Source organism: Ixodes scapularis, unplaced genomic scaffold (genome assembly GCF_016920785.2).
Source record: "Ixodes scapularis isolate PalLabHiFi unplaced genomic scaffold, ASM1692078v2 PGA_scaffold0__279_contigs__length_252992795, whole genome shotgun sequence".
Taxonomy (NCBI): Eukaryota; Metazoa; Arthropoda; class Arachnida; order Ixodida; family Ixodidae; genus Ixodes; species Ixodes scapularis.
The window spans coordinates 243,588,200-243,603,712 of NW_024609835.1; positions in this window are offsets into that span (position 1 = coordinate 243,588,200).

Genomic DNA, 15,513 nt, shown 5'->3' on the forward strand with positions numbered 1-15,513 from the left:
TCCGAAGCAGCTGAGATAGCACAGCAGCTAGCATGCCCGGCTCTCACACAGCAGCGCTGGGTTCAAATCTCAGCTGTGGAAGCACATTTTATTCTTTCTTTTATTCCTCTGTTAACATTTGGTACAATTTGGATTTTCCGCTTTATGGACGTATAATGCTTTCGCATTAAAAAGGCACATCCAGTCAGGAATGTGCCTTTTTGTGTGGTAGAGTCGCACAGCTGCTCACCACTTTGAAAGTCGCTACTGAAGTACGAGGGGGCGCTAGTGATCACCAAATCAGGTTCACCCCATTCATAGGTGAAGGATCCTTTTGGGTGCACTGAAGATTTGTGTGGCATTTTCTGTCGTTGATTAATTGGCGTATCTCGCCGTTGATCGCAGTCCTGCACCTCGTTAGCTCTAACGGGCAGGATGGACAGCTCGGCAGACTCGTCGGCTGAATCCTCCGTGTGTAGTTTAGCATTGTCCTTAGGCTGCTTCAAGTAGGGATGCATGTTGACACTCACCCATTCGGAGCATGGCTTTATGATCCGCATAGAACCCTATTACCCTTTCCTTCGTGTCCGTTGTGATTAAAAATACTTCTTCAAGATAGTAAACAAACACGAAAAAGTAAAAAAAATACACAGGGACAACAATTGTGGGCATAAAACACTGGCACCAGTGTTTACCACCACTTATTGTCCATGTGTTTTTTGCGGCGCTTGTCTACGATCATGGATCAATGGGCTCGAATTGCCATATTAATTCTGCGAGATGCTTATAAGTCTTAGGTTCTCTATGTTCGAATATGGTAAACTTCATAAGCGGCAACATCTGCTGGCTTATCTTTCAAAAGCCGAAATAAAAGAGTGCAATGCGGCGGCAAAAACAGTGAGCGATTGATTCTCGCAGACTCAAGGGCAAAATATACTTTTGCATTATGGTGCCCCTGACAATGTTATTAGTGCCACTCTTTAAACTATCAAGGTAGTGCGTAAATTAAGTGCCTGGGTGAGGAAAAATGTAGAAATCTTGGATGTGACTTTCTGCATTTCAGGCTGGTTCACACATACAGTGCAGCGCTAACTCAGTCCTGTTAAGGCAACGAGTCGCTGCTACTTCCATGGCTTGTATCGTGTGTTCTGAGGGTCCTCCTTTCATAAAGGACTGATGTCCCAGTTTGTAATACTGATTCAGCGCTGAGGTAGTTCTGCGCTGTGATCAGGATACCTTGTGCAGACAATGAAGTTTAGATAAGCAGATCAACGTGTAACTGTGCATCTTTTTTCTTTATAGGTTACCAGTACAAGGTCTCCCATGGACATGAAGGCAGTACAAGGTCTCCCATGGACACGAAGGCAGTACAAGGTCTCCCATGGACACGAAGGCAGTACAAGGTCTCCCATGGACACGAAGGCAGTACAAGGTCCCCCATGAACACGAAGGCAGTGTACCGTATACTCGAATTTTGCATTTTTAATAAACCAGTTATTACTCCTTCCCACGGTTTTATGCAGGCATTTTCCGAACCTTGCATGCGTATATAGGCATACATATAAGTGACACTTGCACTCACTTTCCCCTTCCCTCAAAACAACGGTTAGATCCGGACCACATGTTATGCAACCTATTGCCGTCTTCCCCCTTAGAGCCGTCTATCTAGAAACCCATGCTAGGAGTATAATTTCTAATGCATTTCATTTGAAAGTCTAGATACACTGCTTTGAGTCTCTGTTTAAAATCAAATGTTATTTTCTACAGCGTTGCAATTCAGGCTTTGATGGGCCATCTCATTAGGTATATTCCGACTCGTCGGAATATACCTAATGAGATGGCACGTCAAAACCTCAAGTACAACGTGGTAGAAAAAAACATTTGATTTTCAGCAGAGACTCAAAGCACTGTATCTAGACTTTCAAATGAAAACTATTAGAAATTCTTATGAGGTGGCACGGCTGAACCTCAATTGAAACGCGGTGGCCAATAGTTTTCGTAAACTCCTTAGGGACTCGTTACAAGAAATCAATTGTTTTTCAACACAGGCTTGAAACGGTGTCAGTAGACTTTCAAATTATATTCATATGAAATACATTGGAAACTTTATGCGGTAGCATTGTCGAAACATCAATTGGAACGCGGTGGCCAATAGTTTTCGTAAACTCCTTACGGACTCGTTACAAAACTCGTTTGTATTTCTATTGCGACTCGAAAAGATATAATGAGTAGACTCCATAAACTGTCAAATGAAATTCATTAAAAATTTTTGTAAGGGTTAGCAGAGAGGAACAGGCGTTTTTTTTTATTTGGAAGTCTTTTCAAGGCGCTATTAAACCATAGGGACATGGAGCTATTAGTAAGAAAGCGACGTGGGACGAAAGAATTGATAAGGGAATCTACTTTATTCTTGAACATTGTCTAATTAACCTCGACAGAGCGTTAAAAAAAATTGGATAGTAAAACGTCAAGGAATTGCGCCAACTCGCTGTTTATAGCCTCAAAATCAGCTTTGCCATAATCAAGAAAAGAGTTATTGTTCGCTTTTGTAAAGCCAGATACAGGAGCGCTTAGGTGAAGGTGAAGTAAACAGTGATCGCTGATGGCAGGTAAATACGTAAGAGAGGATGCAAGATCAGGCGCAGTAGAAAGAATAAGGTCCAGCACATTCTGAGAAGTTGCCGTAACGCGAGTCGGCCTAGTAACTATCTGCGTTAACGAAAAATCGGAGCAGAGACTCAAAAACTCGGAGCACGCAGCAGAATTTGAAGATATGGTAGGATATAGACCAGACCAGTCAATGCCGGGGATATTAAAATCGCCCAAAAGAAGCAAAGGCAAGGCAGGAAACCTTTTACGAATTGTGTTTAGAGCATCGTGTAAATCTATAAAAAAAGTTTGCTACTGCATGGGGAGGACGGTAACACGCGCACAAAATAACCTGCTTATGGTTAAAACGCAAGCGCGCGCCAATAAACTCAAGAGATGTAACAATGTTGACAAGACAAGACTCAATGCTATCATTTACCGCGATTATGACACCACCACCACGCCTGGATAGCCTATCGCATGGATAAAAAGAAAAACGTTTCTCGCAACAAAAAATTTTGCTGTCACGTACAACACTAGATAGCCAAGTTTCAGTGAGTAAAACAATGTCGTCAAGTGAAGAATCGATGGCAGAAGACAAGTCATCACGATTGCGAAGAACACTTCGAATGTTGGTGAAAAGCACTGAAAGATAAGGACTAGAGTTGTTCCGTATCAGGTCATGTTATTGTGATGACGTTGACAAACCAACTACAGGGTCAGTATTTACAGGAATAGCCAACCGGCAACGGCCAGGCGGTGCCAGCAGCGTGAAGGCGCAGTCTCGTTGTAACTTGGAAAAAGGTGAACGATAAGCCCCACATTGCGTGCCGAATGCTTCGAAATGCGCGACGTATACGAGCGCAACGCAGATATATTGGAGCATGAGGCAGCGAAAAGCCTGATACCTCTCCCGAGTTGAGGGGCGCTCCGGTGATACGCAGTCACGTTCCGATTGGCCCGCCAGGGCCGTATCTTCCACTCTACTGGCACCTTACGCGATCACGGCTTCCTGGGATACCCATGCAGTATTTCTTGCTTCAGACACTAAGCTAAGCGGCTCCACCAGAGTAAAGGCTGACGTTTGAACAATGCAGCCACCACTGCCAGGGGTACCCAGTATTTCTTGTTTCAGTCGCTGGATGGCGCCAAACCAGACAGCATTGCAGGTTGCACTCGGCGTGATATAATCGCGGACTTCACAAACGGCATCGCTGGCCGCGCAGTAAGAAAAACATTTGTCGTCAAAAAACACTTTGTTGTAGCGTAGACTAAGAGACTGTGTACGAGCCTTAGCAAATTCGAGCACCTTTCTTCTAGCAAGACGAGTGGCAGGGGAAAATTCCTCTGTGACGGAAGTGGCACTACCGCGCAGTTTGCCTCTCTAGAAAAAAACAGGGTCTTTCGTTTTGAATAATGAAAATTTCACTAAAACTGGCCGACATTTACTGGGGTTAAAACACGACCGAATCTATGTGCACGAATGATACCCTCAGGGGGAACGATGATTTTCATTTCGTTTGCAATGACGCCACGCACTTTGCTTTCAGATACAGCCCAGGTCTCAGAGTTTGAGTTGGGAACACCCTAAAATATTAGATTATCTCTTCGAGACCTGTCCTCAAATTCAAGACGTGACCGCAGACTGGCGTTCTCGCGTGACAGGAAGGTTACAGTTTCCTTCACATCTGTCAACTCACGCTCCAAAATGTCCAAACTGGCTATCTTTTCTTCCACAGTACTAAGCCTCCCTTCAATATCGGTCACCATGAGTTCAATTGACTCCTGCCCAGTCTTAATAACTATAATATCCTCCATAATTCGGGTCTGTCCAGCTTCAAAATTTGCCTGACGAGCGTTTAAGCCTCTCAGTAAAACAAGCATCTCACTCATCTCTTCTGTCTGAACTTCTTTCTTATCTGGGCCAGGATTAAGTTCAATATCACCAGACAGGAGAAGCTTCAGACCCGAAATACATTCGCAAGAACATAAAATCAGCACTTGTGGGCATGGGAACGCCAGTAGGCAGAGGTTGTTGGACTTTTTACAGTACAGAGGGAAACGGACCAACCTGTACGAAGAAAAAGCAGACAGCGTTAGCTGACTGCATGACTGGCTGTTCCACATGCCCACTGAAGGGCCGAGGGGCGAGCCGGCAGTTTTGATCCGGTGACGATGTCAATGTTGATGCCGTTGGACTGCTGTACCGAGGCGACGCGACGATTGGAAGTGCAGCAAAAAACCAAGGTTGCGAGGAGGAGTCGATGTCTGGTTGTGGGAGCACGGAAACTTTCGGCAAGCGCGCTCCCTCCAAGGCACACCACGGGCTTGTTAGGGCCAGACAGCCGCGAAACATCGCCGTGAACTGTGCAGCCTGGTTCACATGCAGCGGTTTTGGCCCTAGAGCGGCGCGATTTCTGCCGTCGCGGCGCTCTGGCCAGCACCAGCGGTTGAGCGGCGCGAGCGCCGCGAAGGCAGAAATCGCGCCGCTCTAGGGCCAAAATCGCTGCATGTGAAACACGCTTACAAAGAAAAAGCAGAAAGCGTTAGCTGACTGCATGACTGGCTGTTCCACATGCCCATTAGTGAACAAAAATATGACATCAAACGAGACCATTACATCTCCCTTGTCCAGAACATGACCTCGAATCAGGTCAACAAATTCTCGTGAGTTTATAACTGTAAAGTTGTTATTTCCTGTTATGGGGAGAAAGCAGCTCTACTAGATATTTTGATAGGTTGTACGGGGGAAAACCAACAAACGACACAATCGGTCGTAGAGGACAATCGGGTTTGTGAATTTTGGGAAGGCCGTAAAGTGTTGGAGTACGACCATCGGAAGAAAAAAGGCGGCGGTAAATTGCGGCATTTAAGTGGTTCCTCTTTTTTAGATCACGTGTGCTAACTTTACAAAATGAGCAGTGTCCTGCAGGATGGTATCCATTTTTCTGAAAATAAGCGGCTTTGTCGATGACGACAGTGTCCTTTCCTTTATCTGCAGAAAGGACAAAGATTGATTGGTCGGATTTAAGGTCCCGTAATGCCGTTTGTTCCTGCTTATTCAGATTCGACGGGGTGGTTTTTGCGTTATTTAAAGTAGTCATTATACCGCTGCGTGCTAGGTTAATCCCCGAGCTATCATGGAGATGACGCAGCTTCTCTTCTATTTCCACGATAATGTCTCGTTTGGGGACAACGCGCGGGGCCAAAGCGAAATCTAGTCCTTTTGACAGAAGGCTTACATGACCGTCCGAGAGATGTTTAGAGGACAGATTATAGACGGACGTTGACGTTGGTCTGGTGGAGGGCTTGGGTATAAGTTGTGGTAATTTCTTGTCGTGGATGTTCGTGAACTTGATTTTTTCCAAGTCTTCAGCTTGCTTTCGTGCGCCAAAAACGTGGTGCATGTTCTCAGGTTGAAGAATTCGCTGCAGGAATTTCTCAGCTGCAGGGAGACGGTGGCGATGCAGGAGGGAAGAACAAAAGAGACTAATAATTACAAAGCAGGCGTGGTGACTATCCCTTATGTAAAAGGCGTCTCAGAATCTATTCGCCGGTCCCTCCTTCCACTAGGTATACGAACAACCTTCAAACCCTATATAAAATTACGTGACCTCATTTCGAAGCCAAAAGACCCAACCCCTCCTGAATCTCAAAGTGGTATTGTGTACAAAGTCCGTGACAAATGTTACATCGGACCGTGACAAATGTTACATCGGAGAAACTGGCCGCAAACGGAGTACCCGCCTTAAAGAGCACAAAAGAAACGTGGAAAAGGCAACACATGCCACAAGATCAAAAACTGACCTGGTGGACTATTGTTGGACGACTGGTCACACTTTTGACCTTGCGAATGCTGTGACCCTGGCACGCGAACAACGGTGGGGCCCCAGAAGATTTCTGGAATCATGGTGTATTCGCAGTGACCAATCAGCCTGCAATTCTAACCACGGCCCCCTCCCCGCCGTGTACACCGACATCCTAAAATAACTTTTCATTTAGTTGCCCATCCACGATGAACGTAAAAGAAGTTGAAGCGACTGCAGACGATGATGCCATGGAAGAAGAATTCGGCAGAACCAGCGCTACGGGGGAAGAGAAGGAAGAAGCGTTGGATTGCTGGTAGCTATAGTCGGATGGAACCTGAGAACAATCTTTTAGCTCCACCCACAAGCGCATTGCGCCCATCTGAAGTGCGTCCGCCATCGAGAAAGTAGTTCGCTAGCAACATTGCTTTTTCTTCCTCCAGGAAACGTGTCTTAAACTACTACAATATCTATTTAATTCATTCAGGACATTTAAATAAGTTAGAATATGTTTTTGTCAACGAAATAGCTGTTTAGTAAAGAAAGAAAGTCATGTCCAATGTACCGTCTTCCATATTCATTTTCTGTCCAAGATACTGTCTAACATACCGTCTAACATACCTCTCAGCAGTGTTAAGCCTCGCGCCCGCTTCGAAATTTTCGTTGGCGATAGCGTCGCTGGATTCTCACGTTGTCGCGCAAAAACTGCTGCAAACGCAAGCCGATACCATTAAGATTTCGTGGCGTAACCTCGGGCATGTAAAACACGGTGCAAAAAAGCAGAATAATTGTCACGAGAAACTAGCGTCGCGTTGCTAAGGTCAGCAGCCATGTTGATCTTTTTTTTTTTTATTTTTTTTCAAAAGGATCGCGATTGGTCCACGGAATCGTGACGTCATGAAAACGATTGGCTGGCGTTTCTCGGCGTAGGATTACATTTTCCTCTAAGAGGCATTTCCGGTTTTTTCTTAGCTTGCAACCGACTATAGTCGGGTGTTCCCAGGCCGCATTGATGATGTCTCCCGCACAGGAGACGAAACGTCTGATATATTGTTGGTTTTGTTATGCAAGTCGGAGGTATTTGTTCTTAATCTTTTGTCGGTGTGCCCTTTCGACGTTGTGCTCTTTTGTCTCTGTGCTCTTTTGACGCTGTGCTTTTTTGACGCCGTGTTATTTTGGCACGTGTTCTACTGTCACTGTGCTGTTTTGTCGCAGTGCTATTTTGTCGCGTGCTGTTTTTTCCTGTGCTGTTCTGTCATGGTGCCAATAGACTACTTCCATAAAACCCTGCGAGCAACACTGCGCGCGTTGCACTCTGGGGACTAGTTGGCCAGGGAGGAGAGCGGCATTGTTTCGGTTTCAATCGACACGTCGAGAAGAGATCATACACGGAGCGTGGATCAGGGGTTTCCCCAGGAATTGAAATTAGGGGGATGTCTAAATTTCTAGGAGAGGGGGTGTTTCGAAGGGGGGGCCGGGGCATCGAGAATAGAGGAGTCCTTGCGAATTAAGGGGGTGCCGTCAGAAAATGAAGGGGGGGGGGGGGATGTACACCCCGTAGGGGGGTGTAGGGAAATTACTGGCGTGGATTATAAACAGCCGTTATATCATGTTTCCTGGGGCTTGCGCTGAAAACCTCCTGGGTTCGATCCCCGCCGCCCCCGTCCGTTTCGATCTGGATGAGTTTCGTACCGGCACACGTTCGTGTGATCACTCCAGCGTGAAGCACGTTAAAAACCCCAGGTTATCGTTTGTACCGCACTGGCTAAATTTCTCATCTACAGCTAAGAGACCGATTACCGGTTGAGGCGCATCTTCATCAAAGCTGTATAAGCATAAAAGGCAAACCAAATGTTTCCTGGTCCCGAGCGCATCGTTTTCTGTCTCTAAACTAACCTAAATCGCAAGACCTTGAAACTTCAGTACAAGCCAGAACCATACGTAAAGCTTGTCTTGACAAACGCTTGTTTATTTTTGCACTCGAGCCATCCTGTTTCCGTTCCGAAGTACGTGGACGAGCCAGTGCTGGGGATCTCGCTTGTGTACGAGTCAACACGCTGTAACCAGAGTGTCGAACTGAAATTTTAACGGTTCGGTTCACGTTCGGGTTCACGTCTTTCGGTTCGGTTTTGGTTCAGTTCCGGAAAGCAAAAAATAATGGTTCAAACGGGTTTGAACCGCTAAACTGGGAATATATTTTCTCCGTTGTTTTGTCATTAGACACCATTCACACCGTGTAATGATGAACTATATAGTTCCATCTATCGTCCGTGCAATTCCCTTTTGTTTTCAGGTATCAAAAGTTCAATTGTTTTTTTCAGGTATTAAAAATTCAGTTAATTAAATTCAGTCATTCAATTTCGACGCAGCAGTAAAAAGATCTACATTAACGCACATAGCGTCGTGTTCATACAACTCAACATTCATTTGTTTACAGGTCAAATATATTTTACCTGAATAAAAATGTTTAAGTACAACAGTAAAGAGCTCAGCTTGTTAGTACATACCTGTAAACAGATCAGCTTAAAATTTAGAACTATGCTGTTGTTCCTGTCCTTTCTTTCTTCATGTCTAAGTAAAATTTTAAAGTTCAAGTTGATCTATTTACACGGTATAAAATGCTGTCGCGAAGTGTGGTAGGTCGCGTAAGATACCCGTGATTGGTAGAACTTTGTGTCGCAGTTTTAAAAGTCATATCGTGATTGTGTCCTTGAACTGGGGAATTAATTCCATGACATAAAGTTATGAAACGGGCACCTCGTGGTCATACATATTATGATAAAGTATAGTTTACAAAATACGTTCCACATGATATATATATATATATAGGTGGGGCAGAGTAGCTTGAGAACAATGGACCGGGAAAATGTAATAAGTCAGAGATCCGTACTTGCGGAGTTGCTATGCTAGGAGTTTATTGCATGTATTTCGACAGTTTCGCCGAGAGGCTCGGCTTCGTCAGGAGATGGCATACATGTGACGGCATCAGACTGTGCAAAGCAGTAAGGGGCCAATGGGGCGAGGAGGACGTGACGTCACAAAAAATAAAAGTAAAAAGACATTAAAAAAAAAAAAAAAAGTTGTATTTGAGCGCGTTCCCACGTTAGGGCGGCGGGTTTCAAAGCTAAAGAGGCGTATATGAAATCTCCGACACTGCGGTGGGTACAATAGGTCATAAACGGACGGCACTGGCTCTGGAACGACATCTTCGGTACTAATTGTCCGTAAGGCTAAGCCGATATGGGCGTCCGTCTCCGCGACGGTCACCCCTCGTCCCCTCGGGCGCCGCACGCCGCGGAAGAGAGGGGAGAGGGGAGCAAGGAGCAGATCGCGGGGCAGGGGGGGCGCAGGGGAGGGTGGGGCGAATACCCCCGGATAGTTGCAAAGCCGTCGTCGTACCAGGCAGAGAATTAAAAATACAAATTTAAAAGATAAAACTTAAGATAAATACAAATAAATACGCATGCCTCCGGTCAAGACCGAGTAACATTGTGTGCAGCAGGACAGCATAGCGCGGAAGGCGCAGGTTTCCTTCGCCTTTCAATGAAAAGAAATGAAAATTGAATATTAGCGGATCTCGCATATGTGTGGGTAGACCAACGAAAAAGGACGCAATGTGCACAGAAGCGCGTGTGGAAGGCTCGCTGTTTCGCACACACACACACACACACAAACAAAATAATAGTCCAATTCCACCAGCTAATACAGTGCCACTTGGTCAGGGTGAGAATGGTGATCCCTGTTAATTCTTAGACAACGTTTTAATCGCTGCAAGTGTCCCTGGATTTTCATTTATTCCTTTATCGATCGTGTTGAATCGGTATATGAGATACGATTCGCGCTGCTCCCGTTCGCGGTCTGACTTAAATCCGGTTTCAAGGATCGTTACCGAAAGTTTCCCGAACGAATGATGTGGGAGGCTAAGGTGTTTTGAAAGAGGTAGGCTTGGGAGCGATTTTGAATGAGATTTATGATTATTAAAGCGTTCCCTGAATGCTCTCTTCGTTTGCCCTATATATTGCATTTTGCAGACAGTGCACTCAAGCAAATAAACCACATTTGAAGAGTCACACGTCAGGTTCCCTCGAATTTTTAAGCAGAATTGCGATTGTGTGCTGCTAGCGGTGCTAGTATGTTGCATTTGTTTGCAGACCAGACATCCCGGTTTCTTGCACGGCTTGCATTCGTCATTTGACAATGACGAATTCAGTCGAGAGTTTACAAGTGAGTCTCTTAGGTTCCGTGATCGTCTGTAGACCACACCGGGGGCGGACGGAAACGCACGTTTAAGACGTTCGCTTTGTTCTAGAATATTATAGTGCCGTCTCAGTATACCGTTTACATTGGGAAAGTTTGTGCTGTAAGTTAGGCATAGATTCGTGCGTTGTAGGTCGGGTTTGGAGGGCCGGTTCGCAATCAAGTCCTCGCGGTTCAATTGTTTAGCTTTTTGAATTGCGTCGTCAATTACACGTAATGGATATTTTTGTTTTCCCAGCATTGTCTTTAGGTTCTGAGCGCTCGCATCAAAATCTTCCTCTTTCGTGCAAATCCGTTTGAAACGGTGGGCTTGGCTGTAAGGGACGCTGTTTGAGACGGACGCCCACATCGGCTTAGCCTTACGGACAATTAGTACCGAAGATGTCGTTCCAGAGCCAGTGCCGTCCGTTTATGACCTATTGTACCCACCGCAGTGTCGGAGATTTCATATACGCCTCTTTAGCTTTGAAACCCGCCGCCCTAACGTGGGAACGCGCTCAAATACAACTTTTTTTTTTTTTAATGTCTTTTTACTCTTATTTTTTGTGACGTCACGTCCTCCTCGCCCCATTGGCCCCTTACTGCTTTGCACAGTCTGATGCCGTCACATGTATGCCATCTCCTGACGAAGCCGAGCCTCTCGGCGAAACTGTCGAAATACATGCAATAAACTCCTAGCATAGCAACTCCGCAAGTACGGATCTCTGACTTATTACATTTTCCCGGTCCATTGTTCTCAAGCTACTCTGCCCCACCTGCATTTAACAATGGCTACCGACCCCCGTACTGCGGAGCGTCTATCTATGAAGTACCCCAAGTGCTCGATCAAGACCGCAATCATTGGAGACTCGCAAGCAAAATACCTATATCAACGCTTCAACGCGTACTCCAGCGAGGCCCCCGCATTTATAACGTACAGCGGCGGACGCTTCTCGGACGTCATGCAGCTTTTAGAATACGTGCCAGAGACTGTCCGCACTTTAATACTGCACATCGGAACCAACGACCTCGCCAAGGACGGCGCCCAAGCAAGCCTGGAACACCTCCACGAGCTCCTGAGCTACATTCGAGCAACGAGACCAGAGGTTGGACCCATCTACATCGGCCTCGTCTTACCCCGCAGTGCAAACCGCCGCCGGCGCTTCTCGAACCACCAATTTGTATGGTGGTTTAACAAGCAAGTCACCAAATTCAACATCGAGGTGAGCAAACTCTGCCGTAGTGACTCGGGCACCTTCTACATTCACCACGCCTTCTCGGAGCTGCCAGCGCGACGCGTCCTTGCGGCCGATGGTCTCCACCCAAGTTTTGAGGGTGTAGCCCTTCTGGCACTCCATTATCAACAGGTCATCATGAAAAACGTCAACCAGGAACCAACAGGATGGGGCGACACCCCGCCAACTATCAGAATCTCCGATGCGGCTGACACGGGAAGCCATGCTTCGCCCAACACGGTGCACTGTGGCACACAGTCAACATCCACCATGCCAAGGACGCCACAGTCGTTCGATGTCAACTTGCGACAGCGGAAGAGCTCCTTGAGAGATGACCACACGCCCCAGCGGTGCAACCCAACTTCCCCAAGACAATATGGTACCCGCCCCGAAAACCAAGACGCCCCGCATCTGCGCCCTAGCGTTCCGGTGCAGAGCTCCGTAGAACATCCCCATCACCCCCCTACTGCCGACGGGTACCCGACGCTCGCCGAGAGTATGACGCCCCAGCCACCCCTACGACAAAGAAGCGCTACGAGGCAGTACAACCTCCGCAGGGCAGCTGCGCCAAGTCCCCGCCCAAAGGAAGATTGACCACGAATCGGTGAGTCCAGTTCCCTCACTCAGAATTACAGTGCCTTATTTCTAAAACTACGAAAGTTATCCGATAAACGAATCAGGCACGAGCTTCATCAATCAACGCTGCAGGTGTACCTAAAGGCAGGAATCACACCAAAAGGATTAACGCTCTCCCTCCCTCCCGCTACGACAAACCTTGATCAACACGATCGTGCGGCTTGGCAAAACGTTCTCCTGGAGGCCTCTCTTAAACTAGTACAAATTTCTATCAATCATAGCGAAAAACAGATAAAACAATTAACTGCTACTACCACCGCCCTCCTCCGCTCGAATGACCCCCTGTCGACAGAGGAAATAACAACCTTAAAGACGTTTGAGGAAATGAAGTACCGAAGTATCATAACCACCAAACTACGTAAGCTCGAACGACACAAGGTTGCCAACCCCACACTACCTGCGCTGACTCCATATAATTATAGTGCCAATATTCAACCGCCCATACAGCAAACAGCTGATGAACCAAACATCACCGAACCTTGTGACACCGCAATTGTTAACTTATCTGAAATTACCTTATCATCTGACGAGGAAAAATTGCTCTCAAAAGGGCTAAACTTTTGCCCAGCAACAGGCTTCTTTGACGAATTCCAGTTACTCCGAGACCTTGATAATTTTGCAAGAAATTTAAGATTGCGGGAATACTTCTTAGGCAGGCCTTCAAACTCTGAGAACACGCAACAACGTCCAAAGAGCAATTGGACGCCGAAACCTCATCGCAATGGCTGCCTCGATCTTTACATAGCTGCTGTACAAAGAGACATAATGCGGGAATACCATAAACGGAAGAGAAAACGGTACAACTTAACAAAATCGGAAAGGGATTGCCTGAAAACTCTGGGAACCAGGACCGATATAACGATAAAGCCAGCTGATAAAGGGGGAGCAATTGTGATCCTCAACACTGTCGACTACACTCGAGAAGGATACCGCCAACTTAATGATCCAAAATTTTATGAGCGTCTTAAGGGGGATCCAACGATTCAATACTCACGGATTGTAACGTCTAAACTGAAAGATCTTTTGGACACAGGAAACATAACCCTTAACGAACATAATGTGATGAAACCACTAAATCCAAGACCAGGTCGCTTCTACATGCTTCCTAAAATTCATAAAACTGGTAACCCAGGGCGCCCAATTATATCAGGCATAGGCACAATAACCGAACCTATCTCCGGCTTCATAGACAAATTAAATTAATAAGCAATATTCCTACAACTCTCGATTCGTATGTCAAAGACACCACTCAGTTTCTAGGAGAAATCTCGGGTATGTGCGTACCTAAAGGAGCATATCTGGTCACTCTTGATGTTTCTTCCCTATACACAAACATTCCCCACGATGACGGAATAGCTGCTTTAATTGACATGTACGAACTTCATAAGAAACCAGATACCCCGGATTGTCACGTCATTTCCTGTTTAACGAGGCTGGTCTTAGAACTTAATGCATTTGAATTTAATAATGAATATTTTAGGCAAGTCAACGGAACCGCTATGGGCACTAAAATGGCCCCCAGTTATGCCAACTTATTTATGGGAAAGCTAGAGTCCAAATTTCTTTCTGAATTCCCCCTAACGCCAACTTTCTACAAGAGATACATAGACGATATCTTTCTTATTTGGACACACAGCGAGGAGGAACTGCTGGATTTCATAGGCTGTTACAATTCTGTACACCCGAACATTAATTTTACTTACGCCTACTCTCAAACGGATATTAACTTCTTAGATGTAACTGTAAAAATTGAAAATGGTAAACTCTCCACAAATCTCTACCGTAAACCGACAGATCGACAACATTATCTTCATTACCAGAGCGACCACCCCCGCCATTGTAAAAACAGCGTCCCTTACAGCCAAGCCCACCGTTTCAAACGGATTTGCACGAAAGAGGAAGATTTTGATGCGAGCGCTCAGAACCTAAAGACAATGCTGGGAAAACAAAAATATCCATTACGTGTAATTGACGACGCAATTCAAAAAGCTAAACAATTGAACCGCGAGGACTTGATTGCGAACCGGCCCTTCAAACCCGACCTACAACGCACGAATCTATGCCTAACTTACAGCACAAACTTTCCCAATGTAAACGGTATACTGAGACGGCACTATAATATTCTAGAACAAAGCGAACGTCTTAAACGTGCGTTTCCGTCCGCCCCCGGTGTGGTCTACAGACGATCACGTAACCTAAGAGACTCACTTGTAAACTCTCGACTGAATTCGTCATTGTCAAATGACGAATGCAAGCCGTGCAAGAAACCGGGATGTCTGGTCTGCAAACAAATGCAACATACTAGCACCGCTAGCAGCACACAATCGCAATTCTGCTTAAAAATTCGAGGGAACATGACGTGTGACTCTTCAAATGTGGTTTATTTGCTTGAGTGCACTGTCTGCAAAATGCAATATATAGGGCAAACGAAGAGAGCATTCAGGGAACGCTTTAATAATCATAAATCTCATTCAAAATCGCTCCCAAGCCTACCTCTTTCAAAACACCTTAGCCTCCCACATCATTCGTTCGGGAAACTTTCGGTAACGATCCTTGAAACCGGATTTAAGTCAGACCGCGAACGGGAGCAGCGCGAATCGTATCTCATATACCGATTCAACACGATCGATAAAGGAATAAATGAAAATCCAGGGACACTTGCAGCGATTAAAACGTTGTCTAAGAATTAACAGGGATCACCATTCTCACCCTGACCAAGTGGCACTGTATTAGCTGGTGGAATTGGACTATTATTTTGTTTGTGTGTGTGTGTGTGTGTGCGAAACAGCGAGCCTTCCACACGCGCTTCTGTGCACATTGCGTCCTTTTTCGTTGGTCTACCCACTCATATGCGAGATCCGCTAATATTCAATTTTCATTTCTTTTCATTGAAAGGCGAAGGAAACCTGCGCCTTCCGCGCTATGCTGTCCTGCTGCACACAATGTTACTCGGTCTTGACCCGAGGCATGCGTATTTATTTGTATTTATCTTAAGTTTTATCTTTTAAATTTGTATTTTTAATTCTCTGTCT